The following is a 14,165-nucleotide window of genomic DNA, read 5'->3' as shown; positions in this document are numbered from 1 at the left end:
CAGTCTCCCAGGAACCCTTTGAGGGTCCTACATGTTAACCGCCTTAAGCCCCACTTGGAGAGGACCGAAGTGGGCATGCTGCTGGCCACTGATGATGGAATGGAAGAGGAGGCCGAGCCTCTTCCTGACCTCTTAGTAGCCTCTGAGAAAGATGGGTCAGTGGATGGAGTTAACCTCTCACCCACCCTGACGCCCGAACAACAGGAAGATTGCCGCCACTTGCTAGGGCAGTTTCCAGATAGGTTCTCCCTGGTTCCTGGTGTCACAGATTGGTGCGTCCATGATGTGGACACAGGAGACAGCTTACCTGTGAAGCACAACGCTTACAGGGTAACTGACAGGGTCAGAGCTTGCATTAAGGAGGAGGTCTCCAAAATGCTTGCGCTAGGGGTGGTTGAGTCCTCCAGCAGTCCTTGGTCCAGCCCCGTGGTCTTGGTCCCCAAAGCTGCTGCGCCGGGAGCCACACCTGAACTCCGGTTCTGTGTGGACTACAGAGGACTCAATTCAGTAACGAAGACTGACGCGCACCCCATCCCCAGAGCTGATGAGCTCATAGATCGGCTAGGGGCTGCCCGGTTCCTCAGCACGTTTGATTTAACGTCTGGGTACTGGCAGATCGCCTTGACCGATGGGGCCAAAGAGAGGTCAGCATTCTCTACACCAGATGGGCACTTCCAGTTCCGAGTCATGCCATTTGGAATGAAGAATGCCCCTGCCACCTTTCAGAGGTTGGTCAACCAGGTACTGGTTGGGCTGGATGCGTTCAGTGCCGCCTACCTGGATGACATCGCAGTGTTCAGTGCCACCTGGCCCGAACACCTGCGCCACCTCTGGGAAGTGTTGATGGCTCTGCGCCGAGCAGGCCTCACGATCAAGGCAAGCAAGTGCCAGATCGGTCAGGGTTCCGTGGTGTACTTGGGACACCAAGTGGGGAGTGGCAAGGTGGCACCCTTGCAACCCAAAATTGAGACCATCCTGGCTTGGGAACCCCCCAAGACGCAGACCGCAGTGAGGGCCTTCCTGGGGCTCACTGGGTACTACAGGAGGTTTGTCAAGGGCTATGGAACGATCGTTGCCCCCTTGACAGAGCTGACTTCCAAGAAGCAGCCCCGGAACGTGATCTGGACTGACACCTGTCAGAAAGCTTTCGACACCCTGAAGACTGCCATGTGCACGGCGCCCGTGCTTTTGGCCCCTGACTTCTCCAAGGAATTCCTAGTGCAGACAGACGCTTCAGAGCATGGTGTAGGGGCTGTTCTCTCACAGATGACTGAGGAGGGCTGGGACCAACCCGTAGCCTTCATCAGTAGGAGGTTACTTCCACGGGAAAGTAGGTGGAGTGCAATTGAGCGAGAAGCATTTGCTGTGGTCTGGGCGCTGAAGAAGCTAAGACCCTACTTGTTTGGGTCTCACTTCCGGGTTCAGACGGACCACAGGCCCCTCAGATGGTTGATGCAAATGAGGGGTGAGAACCCGAAGCTGTTGAGGTGGTCCATCTCCCTACAGGGTATGGACTTTACGGTGGAACACCGTCCTGGTACAGATCACCCCAACGCTGACGGTCTGTCCAGGTATTTCCGCCTTAGTGATGAGGAACCCCCTGGGCAAGGGTAGTTCTCCCCACATTTCAGCTGGAGGGGACACGTGTTAGACCTGGCACCTTGGCGTGAGTTTCCCTTCCACTTTTTGATGGTGTGCCTCGATTGTTTTGCTGGTGTTGTCCGCTCAGGGCACTGCGCCACGGCTAATCCGTGCCGCAGTGCAAGTGCTCCCTAGGTAAAGTGTACCTGTAATTGATGTTCATGATTGGTTTATTGGATTCACTGTCAGTCCCCAGTAAAGTGCACCAGGGGTGCCAGGGCTTGTGAATGCCAATGCTGCTGGTGGGCTTGCAGCGCTGGTTGCGCCACCCACAGAAAGCGGCCTTGTAAAATGTGTCTAGGGTCTGCCACCGCAGACCCTGTGCGCGGTCTGGGACCGTCGCGCTGACTACGCAAGTGCCCCCACTTGCCAGTCCCTAAACCTTCCCTTACCTACATATTAGCCACCCCTCTGGTAGGCCCAAGGGCAGGGTGCATTGTAGGCATAAGGTAGGACATGCCCTGATGTGTGTGGCATGTCTTAGTAGTGAATTACAGCCATTTTCGTTTTTCACTATTGAAGGCTACCTGCTCTCCATAGGCCAGAATGGGCTGCTGGAGTCACTACACGCTGTGACCCCAGTGGACTCGGAGAGCATGGTAGAATGTCAAGTTTAGGATGCCTGAACTCAGAATAATAAAATACTTCTTGTAGTCAAGTTTATTTTAATATCCTGGGTTTGTAAATACTATTTTTAGAAAGTTAGTATTTACTGACCTGACCATTTCAGTCCGCCTCTGCTGTGTGTGTGTGTTCTGCCTAGCAACAGTAAGGAGCAGGGTTGGGGAATCCCCAGAGACAGGTTGGCTGCCAGGTGGTGGGTAGAGAGGTGACACCAGGATGGGTGGGAGGAGTACACCTTGACTCTTGAATAGACCTGTGCTCTGCCACCACAAAGCCGGCACCGCCCCCTGTGGAGCGGCTGATGTCTCTGCCCTGCTGCTGAAAGGAAAGAGCAGAGTCACCATAACAAAGTGCTCCAGAACTGGACTGAGCCAGGCCCAGGCCCCCTGGCGCTAAAGAACAAAAGAATCATGGTATAAAAGTAGGAGCCTGGCTCCTAAGAAATCAGAATCCTGTTTTACCACAAAGAACCTCTGCCCGACTAGAAGGAGAAGAAGACGCTGGAGGAGCTGGCCTGCTGCTTGCCTTGCTGAGAAAGGAGAGGAAGAGACTACTGAAAAGACTTTGCTACTTTGTGCTTTAAACATTCTCCAAGGGCTTGATCTGAGCTTGCCCCCTGAACTGAACCCCAGGACCAGTGGGTTCTCTGTGCTTTTGCTCGTCCTCCGATTCGAGCCGTGTGTGCATCCCGCTGGAAAGAGACTGCGCCCCTCATAGCCCCTCCTAGGGCCGTGACACTCAGGAGCTTGCCTGCCTCAACCCCGTGAGAGCCTCGCTCCGTCCGGAGCCGCTCTCTGTCCCCGGGCTAGGTTGCCTGCACCCCTGTCACCGCCTGCCACTGGAGCGCACTGAACGCGCTATCACCCCTCCCGCCGGAAACCGTCCGACGACTGTGATCTACGCCGGGTCATCCAGCTGCACCGACCGTGCCCTGTGACCCCGCTTCGCTATCCCCGGACATCTCAGGCCGTGCCGCCCCCGCTGTGGAGACCCCCCTGCACCGCCGTGCTGAGGGTCGCTGGCCGCGCCTGCCTACCTGCCCACACCCGCTGATCGAGGACCCAAGAACACTTCCCAAGCTGAGAGTCGCACCGACCTGTGCCGACTCTCCCCGTCACGAAAGAAGTTCCAGTATCGGGCTCGGGGCCCGCAACGCCTTATTTCCCCGTTCGCCGGAGCCGATCTCTGTAAGTACTGGAACCACAAGTAACATTTGCAAGAGACTACAAAGTATCCATTTGGAACTACGAACAAAGAACATTTGCCTGCTTTACAACCTGGTGGCATAGCCAAAACGTTATTGGTCTTGTGATAAGTCTGCTGAGATCTATATACCTATTTTTACATAAAGAAGCGTATTTTTCTACATATCCAAGTCTGGTGTCCGTTTCTGGGGGGATTGATGTATTTACTGTGTGTACGATTGTAAGTGCTTAACCAACAACGCCTGAGGAATCGCCTTGGCTGCTCACGCCACGCACCTAGAGGGTGAGCAAGGGTCATTCACGAGGGGTTATCCTGCGCCCTGACATAGAGGAGAGGGTTCCTGCTTGACACAAGGACAACCTTGCGCCAACCAGAGACCCCCAAGTCTAACACCAGGTCACAAGCCAAAATGCATAAAGCTGAACCAGCTCTGGATCCTGAAACTATGGACCAGGTGCTACCCAAGAGGAGGAGCAGTAGGGTTAAGGCTGGGCCTTCCCCTCTGTCTCAGATCTCAGATTCCCCTCCTGAGGGAGGAGAAGCAGAGCCTGTAGAAGGAACTGCCCCAGAGGAACTTGAGCCTGGTCAGGTTGAGTTCTTAGGGGCAGGGGGGCCTTCCAGGGAAGATCTGAGCAAAGAGCAACAGTGCTGCTCCACTCTTGAACCCTTCAGACAGCTGGCTGCTGCTGAGGCTGCTGGGAGTGGTAGTGGGTCCCATAAGGTTTATTGGGATGAGGAGCTCCTATATTCTGAGGCTAGAGATCCTACCCCTGGAGCCACCAGGAGGCTGGTAATTCCTCAGAAGTTTAGGGGGTTCCTCTTGACCCTAACACATGATATCCCATTGGCAGGTCACTTGGGCCAAAACAAGACCTGGGACAGGCTTGTACCCCATTTTCATTGGCCACACATGTCTGAAGACACAAAGGAGTTTTGTCGCTCCTGTGTCACTTGTCAAGCCAGTGGCAAGACAGGTGGCACCACAAAGGCCTCCCTGATACCACTACCTGTGGTGGGGGTTCCCTTTGAAAGGGTAGGGATTGACATTGTTGGTCCCCTTGACCCACCAACAGCATCTGGGCACAGATTTATACTGGTGGAAGTGGATCATGCCACCAGGTATCCAGAAGCTATACCCCTAAGGACTACCACAGCTCCTGTGGTAGCAAGAGCCCTCATTGGAGTTTTCTCCAGGGTGGGTTTCCCAAAGGAGGTCATCTCTGACAACTTTATGTCAGGATATCTAACTGCAATGTGGAAGGAGTGTGGTGTAAACTACAAATTCACTACTCCCTATCACCCACAATGCAATGGGTTAGTTGAGAGATTCAACAAAACCCTAAAGGGAATGATTAAAGGACTCCCAGAGAAGCTTAGGCGAAAATGGGACCTTTTACTTCCCTGCCTTCTGTTTGCATACAGGGAGGTTCCTCAGAAGGGGGTTGGCTACAGCCCTTTTGAACTTCTGTTTGGGCACCCTGTTAGAGGACCATTATGTCTGGTGAAAGAGGGATGGGAGTTGCCTCTCAAACCTCCAAAACAAGATGTAGTGGACTATGTACTTGGTCTCCGCTCCAGGATGGCTGAGTACATGAAGAAGGCCAGTAAAAACCTTGAGGCAAGCCAAGAACTCCAGAAAGCTTGGCATGACCAAAAGGCTGTCTTGACTGTTTACCAGCCAGGCCAGAAAGTGTGGGTGTTGGAGCCTGTGGCCCCAGCAGCTCTCCAGGACAAATGGAGTGGCCCCCATACAATTGTTGAAAAGAAGGGAGAGGTCACCTACTTGGTAGATCTTGTCACTCCCAGGAGCCCCCTTAGGGTGCTCCATGTCAACAGACTTAAAGCATATGTGGACAGGGCTGACATGAGCTTGCTCATGGCAACTGATGAGGACCAGGAGGAGGAGAGTAACCCTCTCCCTGACCTGCTCTCACCGAACCCTGAAGATGGGACAGTTGATGGTGTTGCTTTGGCAAGCAGCCTCACTGAACATCAACAAACTGAATGTAGACAAGTGCTACAGCAGTTTAGACATATGTTTAGCCTGACCCAAGTCAGACTTCCTGGTGCACCCATGAGGTGGACACTGGAGACAGTCTGCCTGTAAAGAGTAAAATCTACAGGCAACCTGACCATGTCAGGGACTGTATCAGGACTGAAGTCCAGAAAATGTTGGAGCTAGGTGTTATTGAGCCCTCAGATAGCCCTTGGGCTAGCCCAGTAGTACTTGTCCCAAAACCTCACACCCAGGGCGGTAAGAAAGAGATGAGGTTTTGTGTTGACAACAGGGGCCTCAATGCAGTCACCAGGACTGATGCCTACCCAATACCAAGGGCAGATGAACTAATAGACATTTTGGCCTCAGCCAAGTATCTCAGTACATTTGACCTTACAGCAGGCTATTGGCAAATCAAATTAGCTGATGATGCCAAGGCTAAAACAGCATTTTCGACCCCTGGTGGGCACTATCACTTTGTGGTAATGCTGCTGTAGAGCCAGAGAACCAGGTCAGCAGCGCCACTCTAGAGCCAGAGAACCAGGTCAGCAGAGCTGCCTTACAGCCAGAGAACCAGGTCAACAGAGCTGCTGTAGAGCCAGTGAACCAGCTCAGCACCAGGTTACCAGAGCTGCTGTAGAGCCAGAGAACCAGATCAGCAGAGCTGCTGAAGAGCCAGAGAACCAGATCAGCAGAGCTGCTTTAGAGCCAGAGAACCAGGTCAGCAGAGCTGCTCTAGAGACTGAGAACCAGGTCAGTAGAGCTCTTGTAGAGCAAGAGAACCAGGTCAGCAGAGCCATTGTAGAGCCAGAGAAACAGGTCAGCAGAGCCGTTGTAGAGCCAGAGAACCAGGTCATCAGAGCTGCTATATGTAGGAGAGTAGGATCTGCACTTGTGTTGCCTCCACTTTTTTTCTGATGTAGACACTGGTTTCTGGCTATAGTCTGGCTGGGTCCCTGCTAATCAGGGCCCCAGTCTAACTGATCTCTCTAAACAACTTGGTGTGCATATTAGATGCACTAGTGATTGGATACTGTGGTACCTTATGAGCCCCTAGTATATGGTACCTTAGGTACCTAGGGCATTGGTACTTCACAGGCCTACCAGGGGCTGCAGCATGTATTATGCCACCCCTGGGAAGCACTCACAATCTGACACCACAGGCCTGCTACTGCAGCCTGTGTAAGGTAGTGTTAGCACTCCTCACTGAGGTATAGGTTCCTATATCTCACCATACACACACATATAAACCTATTAGTCACCCCTATGGTAGGCCCTATCAATCCCAAGGGCAGGGTGCATGGTTTACTATGTGAGGGGGTGCTTCTGCCTGAGCAGGACCCCTCTGCAGCTGGCAGAGTCTATTCTCTGCTGCTGTTTGTGGATGCGGTTAAACCATATACTCTTAAGTGCATTATAACCTTGCGGTAAATGCTAACTTTGGAATGACTGCATCAAAACATGTCGTGTTTGGTGTCAAACAACTTGGAATCCTACCCCCCCACACCAGTAACTGGTGTGGGAGTAGGATCCCACCCTTCTAGAGGGGACGACATGTACACACTGTACTACACAGTAGAAATCATCTAGAGCCCTGGCATCACAAAATGGATGCCACCAGCACAGACACCGGGCTGCCCTCCTGCTGCTGACCGAAACTCGCAGTGGAGGGAGCTCAACAAAGGGTTTCCTGTCACAGGGAGGTGTCACCACCTCCCAGACAGGATTTAGTGTATTGGAGCTGGGTGGGTGCACTCTTAGAGTGCTTTGAAGTCCTGCACTGGGGGAGCAGTAGGCTTCTCTGTGCATATGCCAGCTCAAACCGGTTCAGGGGCTACCTGCCCCTGCTCTGGCATGAAACTGGACACAGGGAAGTGGGTGTAACCACCCACTACCCTGACCCTCCTAGAGGAGTGGTCATAGAGCTAGTCCCTCCCATCTTTTCACTATAAGATACCAAACATTGCCAATGCAATTTAGATTACACCTGGACGACGCTCTACGAAGAAGAATCCTGGCCCTTCAACTTTCTACTATCTCAAGAAGACCGAAGGATCTCCCTTGGAGTCAAGGAGTGACTCCCCTGCTTGGCAGGCACAAAAACTACTGAACTATGGTTGCAAACTTTACAGCTCCCGCTGGAGCCCGAAGTCCCTGTGTTCCCTGAAGCAGATTTCCTGACCTCTCGATAGCCATTTTGAGTCCCCAGCGAAGCTGTGGCATCTGGACCCCACGAGTGACGAGGAACAGCAATGCCAGGGAACCGTGCACTGATTTCGAGTGCAAGCCCTAAACTACGTCCAACGAAGTTGTGCTTTGGACCACTTGTTGTCCAAGTCCTGAGCAGGTATAGTACCGAAGATCAGCAGCCTACCTCGTCCCGAGTGACCGTGGGCTGTTGGTGAACTTTTCCTGCAAAGGCGTCTTTGCAGTTGCTTGCCCATTGGCTAGTGACTCTCCAGAAGACTTCCACATCACCTTCAAGGGCTCTTCTGGTTCCTCTGGGCCTGCCCTCACTTACTCTCACTGGGTAAGTCCATCAGACCTTGCTGGTCTGCTCCATTGACAATCTTCTATCCACACAAGACTTGCAGTTGCCAAGACTTGTTGGCTTCAAACCGAGTGCCGACACCGTCAACAGCTGCAAACGTCATGGGACCCTCGGACTCCAGCTGCTGGTCTTCATCGATCCCTCCTGGACCTCGTGAGAGAAGAGACAAAATGACATCAGCAACCTGAAGAGATGCGACAGCTGTGGTCATCCATCTTGCTGGCCACCGGTCACTGGCAAGTGACTTTGAACTCTGTCCCCTCAATTTCTAGGTCTTCTGCAACTCCAATCCATCTTCGGATTCCAGCGGACACTTCTCTCGACGACACAAGCAGCAAGTCTTCAGCGATCTCCATTGAAAACAGCATCGCGACCCGACACCAAAGGACACGTATGCACCCGGCTTCCCTGGGTGAGGTAACTCTTGCATTACGGTGCCCAAGTGTGAATTGGCTCTCGAAGTACTTACCCTGTAAGTTGTTTGCTTGTTGTCCACTCCGAAGTGCCCTAGAACTGTAAAATACAAACCGCGACATTTGCCATTAAAACGCATTGAAAACCCGCGTGTGTGTTTAGACACTGCACGCGTCTCCTGTGGGCTGATTACTTACCTGCTAACACTGCAGAAGTGAAGCCCCAGCGATTCCCAAGGCTCTAGGCCTCTTACTTTTGCAAGTCGAGTTTGTTAAACCACTATGTTAGTATATGTTCTGGTACGCCCCAAGGCCTACAGCCATATTTGTGCTTAATTTATTGAGAACTGTTGATCTTTTGAATGTTTACCTGGCTCTAATCTCATAAAGAGATTAGTAGAGTATATTTAGAAATAAATACATATATATTTCATATATATACCTGTGTGGTGTCTTTACATTTGGTAATTTAAGAGATTATAAGGTAAAACAAGCTGCTTTACATTCCTCAGAGACTTAGCCTGAAGGCTGCTCTCCACAGCTACCACTAGGATAGCTTTCTTTAAAAGGTTGTCTTTAAACCTATCTACCAAGAGTCGAATTGGACTGGTGCAAGGTGGCCACTATAACTAGTGACCAGCATATGCCAGGCCAACTTCTCACATTGGTGGGCAGCGTGTGGGATTCCAGCTTGCCATTGTTTTACCAGAAAATCTCTATTTGAATTACTAACTGAAAACCACTTAAGGTACTCAAGGTACATATAAAGTCAAGCTAGTATCAATAAGTTCTACTGAACTTAGAGCTGTTTGTGAAGGGACAAGCACACCCTTGCTACAGCTCAAGCTAGGTCCAGTAGGCCTCAACTAGTGTAGGTAGTACAACACTGCACAACACTAGTATGTCTCACCATGGTGGAGCCAGTGGGTCCACCCCATCTCAGTACAAATATATAGCCTACACTGAACTGAAGGCCTTATGCTTTGAAAGAAATCTGAGGGTGGGCAGGAGTCCCTCATCACAACACCTGATAGATCTGTTAGTAGCAGATGACCTGAGACAAGCTCTAGGAGCTAGTGGGTCTGCATCAGGGGGTAGGTAACACATAGTCTATGGGTCTGATGATGACAATCAAGATGACCTGGACTCTGTGGGTGAAGGGCCAGACCCAAAAGGGTCTGAAGAGAATAGAGGAAATCTCCCTAAGAGAGCTGACAGAGTGGGAGACAGGCCTAGGTCCCTCTCAAGGGACTCTGACAGGTCATATCACTCTGGAAGAGAATCTATTCCACAGAGGAACTCCAACTTTCCCAGGGAGACCTCCTCTGAAAGAAGGTTCAAGATGCTCCAGTATGAGGAAGCTAGGCTTGCCCTCAGAACCAAGCAATTGGCCTTAGATAGGGAAGCCTTCGAGCTCCAAAGAGCTTCAAAGAAGGAGGGGTTAGATGCCCCTGGTGGCAGCAACAGTGTCCCTAGAGGCAGAGATTACATGCCAGATCATAGGAACCTGTCCAAGGTTGTTCCTCCCTACCAGAGTGGGGATGATATCCACAAATGGATAACTGCTATGGAGAGGGCCTGTAAAGTTCAACAGGTTCCCCAGAAACAGTGGGCAGCAATCTTGTGGCTCTCCTTTTCAGACAAAGGGAGAGACAAGCTCCCCACTGTTAGAGAAGAGGATGCTAAGGATTATGAAGCCCTGAAGAGTGCTTTGATAGATGGGGTTGGCTTAACCACTGAACAGTACAGGTTGAAGTTCAGAGACACCCAGAAAGCACAGACTCGGGATTGGACTGACTTTGTTGATTGTGCAACCAAGGCTCTAGAAGGTTGGCTGGTGGGTAGTAGAGTAACTGATTTTAAGGGATTGTATAATCTTATAATGAGAGAACAGATCCTTAATAACTGCCAGAACCAGTTGTTGCATCAGTACCTGGTGGACTCTGATCTGACGTCTCCCCAAGAATTGGGAAAGAAGGCAGACAAATGGGTCAGAACCAGGGTGAGGCAGAAAAACCAGAACCAAGGTGGTGACACTAAGAAGCAAGATCCTAAAGGCTCAGATAAGGGTGGGGATAAATCTAAAGATCAGAAGTCTTCACAAGGGCCCCAAAAATCTGCATCTGGTGGGGAGTCACAATCTGCAAAGGGAAAAGGCCAAAAGAAGCCCTGGTGCAAATTCTGTAAACAGAAAGGGCACTGGACTTCTGACTGTACAAAGTCCAAAGACCAGACCACCACCACTCCAGCCCCTAAGGCAACTGTTCCCCCTAGTGCAGCAAGTGGTGGAGGTAATACTCAGAATAAGGGTGTAGTAGGGTTGACCCTGGGTTCTGATGTGGACTCTGGCCTAGTCAGAGTACCAACACAGGCAATGCTGGTTTGTGAGGGAGACCTTGATATGTCCTTCCTAGTGAGCCCCAGTAATCTGGGCAAATACAAACAGCAGCCTATCATAAATGGCAAACAGGCTTTGGCATTTAGGGACACAGGTGCTAGTGTCACCAAGGTGGCAGAGGACCTAGTGGACCCTACACAGATCATCCTGGGTGAAATGTACCAGGTAACCAACGCAAGCAACACCAGGACCAACCATAGCCTGGCTGTTGTGAATTTCTCCTGGGGAGGGGTAACTGGCCTCAAAAAGGTAATAGTCAGTGCAGACCTCCCTGTCGAATGTTTGTTGGGCAATGATCTAGAGACTTCAGCCTGGTCTGAAGTAGAATTATGGACTCATGCTGAGATGTTGGGCATACCTGCAGAGGTGTTTGCTGTGACCAGGTGTTAGACCTGGCACCTTGGCGTGAGTTTCCCTTCCACTTTTTGATGGTGTGCCTCGATTGTTTTGCTGGTGTTGTCCGCTCAGGGCACTGCGCCACGGCTAATCCGTGCCGCAGTGCAAGTGCTCCCTAGGTAAAGTGTACCTGTAATTGATGTTCATGATTGGTTTATTGGATTCACTGTCAGTCCCCAGTAAAGTGCACCAGGGGTGCCAGGGCTTGTGAATGCCAATGCTGCTGGTGGGCTTGCAGCGCTGGTTGCGCCACCCACAGAAAGCGGCCTTGTAAAATGTGTCTAGGGTCTGCCACCGCAGACCCTGTGCGCGGTCTGGGACCGTCGCGCTGACTACGCAAGTGCCCCCACTTGCCAGTCCCTAAACCTTCCCTTACCTACATATTAGCCACCCCTCTGGTAGGCCCAAGGGCAGGGTGCATTGTAGGCATAAGGTAGGACATGCCCTGATGTGTGTGGCATGTCTTAGTAGTGAATTACAGCCATTTTCGTTTTTCACTATTGAAGGCTACCTGCTCTCCATAGGCCAGAATGGGCTGCTGGAGTCACTACACGCTGTGACCCCAGTGGACTCGGAGAGCATGGTAGAATGTCAAGTTTAGGATGCCTGAACTCAGAATAATAAAATACTTCTTGTAGTCAAGTTTATTTTAATATCCTGGGTTTGTAAATACTATTTTTAGAAAGTTAGTATTTACTGACCTGACCATTTCAGTCCGCCTCTGCTGTGTGTGTGTGTTCTGCCTAGCAACAGTAAGGAGCAGGGTTGGGGAATCCCCAGAGACAGGTTGGCTGCCAGGTGGTGGGTAGAGAGGTGACACCAGGATGGGTGGGAGGAGTACACCTTGACTCTAGAATAGACCTGTGCTCTGCCACCACAAAGCCGGCGCCGCCCCCTGTGGAGCGGCTGATGTCTCTGCCCTGCTGCTGAAAGGAAAGAGCAGAGTCACCATAACAAAGTGCTCCAGAACTGGACTGAGCCAGGCCCAGGCCCCCTGGCGCTAAAGAACAAAAGAATCATGGTATAAAAGTAGGAGCCTGGCTCCTAAGAAATCAGATTCCTGTTTTACCACAAAGAACCTCTGCCCGACTAGAAGGAGAAGAAGACGCTGGAGGAGCTGGCCTGCTGCTTGCCTTGCTGAGAAAGGAGAGGAAGAGACTACTGAAAAGACTTTGCTACTTTGTGCTTTAAACATTCTCCAAGGGCTTGATCTGAGCTTGCCCCCTGAACTGAACCCCAGGACCAGTGGGTTCTCTGTGCTTTTGCTCGTCCTCCGATTCGAGCCGTGTGTGCATCCCGCTGGAAAGAGACTGCGCCCCTCATCGCCCCTCCTAGGGCCGTGACACTCAGGAGCTTGCCTGCCTCAACCCCGTGAGAGCCTCGCTCCGTCCGGAGCCGCTCTCTGTCCCCGGGCTAGGTTGCCTGCACCCCTGTCACCGCCTGCCACTGGAGCGCACTGAACGCGCTATCACCCCTCCCGCCGGAAACCGTCCGACGACTGTGATCTACGCCGGGTCATCCAGCTGCACTGACCGTGCCCTGTGACCCCGCTTCGCTATCCCCGGACATCTCGGGCCGCGCCGCCCCCGCTGTGGAGACCCCCCTGCACCGCCGTGCTGAGGGTCGCTGGCCGCGCCTGCCTACCTGCCCACACCCGCTGATCGAGGACCCAAGAACACTTCCCAAGCTGAGAGTCGCACCGACCTGTGCCGACTCTCCCCGTCACGAAAGAAGTTCCAGTATCGGGCTCGGGGCCCGCAACGCCTTATTTCGCCGGAGCCGATCTCTGTAAGTACTGGAACCACAAGTAACATTTGCAAGAGACTACAAAGTATCCATTTGAAACTACGAACAAAGAACATTTGCCTGCTTTACAACCTGGTGGCATAGCCAAAACGTTATTGGTCTTGTGATAAGTCTGCTGAGATCTATATACCTATTTTTACATAAAGAAGCGTATTTTTCTACATATCCAAGTCTGGTGTCCGTTTCTGGGGGGATTGATGTATTTACTGTGTGTACGATTGTAAGTGCTTAACCAACAACGCCTGAGGAATCGCCTTGGCTGCTCACGCCACGCACCTAGAGGGTGAGCAAGGGTCATTCACGAGGGGTTATCCTGCGCCCTGACATAGAGGAGAGGGTTCCTGCTTGACACAAGGACAACCATGCGCCAACCAGAGACCCCCAAGTCTAACATTGTTGGCAGCGGCTGGGATTTCGGATTTGCATTTATAATTGGCATACAGTGAATTATTAATCACCAGATAGAGAGAGCAGACCAAGTAACGCAGCCGCAGGATTTCATTTTTGAACTTTGTTGAGACATCTGCCATTGTTGCAACCATGCCTGGCTCACTCTCTGCTGGAAGAGCACTCTCTGTGATTTCTGGAATGGATGAGGTGGATTGGGAGGGATTGGAAGGCTACACGATAGAGCAATTGAAAGGCTACAGTGTAAAATTCAGAGTTCCCCATGCTGGATTCAAGAGAAGGGTCCAGTACACCAAGGCGTTGAGAGCCTGGAAGGAGTCAAGAGATCCACAGAATGCGGGGGACATCGTTCCACCCGACAACCTGGGGGAGCCCAACAGAGTCCGGTCGCCAGAGGAGCTGGCAGACAGGGCAGCAGACAGGGCGCATGCAATGGAGATGGCAAAGTTGGCAGGACAAATGGAAATGGAAAAGCAGAAGTTGGCCCTGGAGGCACAACAACGCCAAATGGATCATGATATAAGATTGAAGGAGTTGGAGCTGAAGGCGAAAAGTTTGGACACCGCTCCTTCTGGTGGCAGCACTCCACCGGTGCAGGTAGAGTCCAAGGTGTACATCCCCAAAGATGTAGTAAAGGAGTATTTTAGAAAGGATGACATAGGGCAGTGGTTTAGAGCCTATGAGGTGGCCATGTCTTCACACCGGGTCCCTGAGAAAGACTGGGGA

Source organism: Triturus cristatus, chromosome 1_1 (genome assembly GCF_964204655.1).
Source record: "Triturus cristatus chromosome 1_1, aTriCri1.1, whole genome shotgun sequence".
Classification (NCBI taxonomy): Eukaryota; Metazoa; Chordata; class Amphibia; order Caudata; family Salamandridae; genus Triturus; species Triturus cristatus.
The sequence above is the reverse complement of the archived record's forward strand: the minus strand, read 5'-3'. Positions refer to the sequence as shown.